The sequence below is a fragment of the Pelmatolapia mariae genome, linkage group LG7 (genome assembly GCF_036321145.2).
Source record: "Pelmatolapia mariae isolate MD_Pm_ZW linkage group LG7, Pm_UMD_F_2, whole genome shotgun sequence".
Classification (NCBI taxonomy): domain Eukaryota; kingdom Metazoa; phylum Chordata; class Actinopteri; order Cichliformes; family Cichlidae; genus Pelmatolapia; species Pelmatolapia mariae.
The window spans coordinates 7914334-7916253 of record NC_086233.1 but is presented as its reverse complement, the minus strand read 5'-3'; positions in this window follow the sequence as shown (position 1 = coordinate 7916253).

The following is a 1920-nucleotide window of genomic DNA, read 5'->3' as shown; positions in this document are numbered from 1 at the left end:
ATCCTGCTTAACCTCCGGTCACATTTAGCCCTTTTATACATTTAGGATGGCTAAAACGCTATACTGCCACATATTTTGCGTCGATATGGAACTCAAATAATTATACTGCCATCGAAAGTGCATTCTTTCCTGCATCCTGTATCATGATATGCGGCACTTTTTAATATCAAACCTGGCAACCCAAAGGGCCTCGCTTTAGTCCATTCTTCCCGGTCATGCTGCGTTTTTGCCAGCAGTGGGAGTTGTTCACCATCGAAAAACAACAGTAAATAGGGCAGATAAGGTAGCATAATGGTGCTGTATCAGTACATGCTCTAATACGCTTATTTCCCTCACCTTTACGTGAATAAACTGCTGTATTTATTCTTAAGTTAGGATTTTATTTAGTGGGTTATGTTGATGCTTTGTGAGCACTCTTGAAAATATTTAGACATTTAAAATGTACTGTTTTCATTGTTTTTAATTGTATATATCAATTGCTGGATCTACTAAGGAGATGCTCTATCCCCATTGACAAGACTGGCTACCGACTACAGAATGAAGCAATCACCAGCCACCTCCTCTACACGGATGACATCAAGCTGTATGCCAGGAATGAATGAGGCATCAATTCACTGATTCACACCACCAGAATATCCGGGAATGAATGTCATTCAGACTGGACAAGTAGGTGGATGGTAACAAAGAGGGGAAGACTGTCTGAACTGAGGGGATCGTGCTACCGGAGGCATCATTGCAGACACTGAGGATGGCTACAAGTACCTGGGAATCCCACGTGCAAATGGGAACCACGAAGAGCAACTAGATCAGGTACCCTGCTGGGATAATAAACTGGCCGAAGGAGGAGATGGAACCCACTGACTTTAATACAAGGAAGCTCCTGACCATGCATGGAGGGTTTCACTCCAAGTCCAGCACCCTGACACTATACGCTAAACGGAAGGAAGGATGCCGGGGACTAGTGAGTGTCAGTACCAAAGTCCAGGACGAGACATCTGGAAAATGGCCACAACTGACAGAGTGCTTAGTGAATACCTCAGGCAGCAGAAACCCAAGAAAGAGGAGCAAGAGGAGGAACCATCATGGAAGGACAGGCCCCTGCATGGTATGTATCACCGGCAAATAGAGGAGGTAACTGACATCCAGAAATCCTACCAGTGGCTGGACAAACCTGGGCGGAAAGATAGCACTAATTATGGCAGCACAGGAACAAGCTCTAAATACAAGATGAATAGAGGCTGGGGTCTATCACACCAGGCAAGACCCCAGGTGCAGGCTGTGTAAAGATGCTCTTGTGACAATCCACCACATAACAGAAGGGTGCAAGATGCTAGCAGGCAGGGCATACATGGAACACCATAACCAAGTGGCTGGCATAGTATACAGAAAGATCTGTGCCAATTATGGCCTGGAAGTCCCAAGGTCAAAATGGGAGACGCCCCCTAGGGTGGTCGAGAATGACCGAGCTAAGATCCTGTGGGACTTACAGATACAGACGGACAAAATGGTAATGGCTAACCAACCGGACATAGTAGTGGTGGACTTGCAGAGGAAGATGGCCATAGTCATAGACGTAGCGATACCGAATGACAGCAACATCAGGAAGAAGGAACATTTGGAGCTGAAGAAGTACCAAGAGCTCAGAGAAGAGCTCAAGAAGATGTGGAGGGTGAAGGTAACAGTGGTCCCAGTGGTAATCTGAGCACTAAGTGCAGTGACCCCCAAGGTAAGTGAGTGGCTTCAGCAGATCCCAGGAACATCTCAGATCTCTGTCCAGAAGAGCGCAGTCCTAGGAACAGCAAAGATATTGCAGAGGATCCTCAAGCTCCCAGGCCTCTGATACAGGACCAAAGCTTAAAGGATAGACCACCCACTGTTTTTCCAATTTTCTCTAGTTAGTATTAGTACATTTCCACTGTG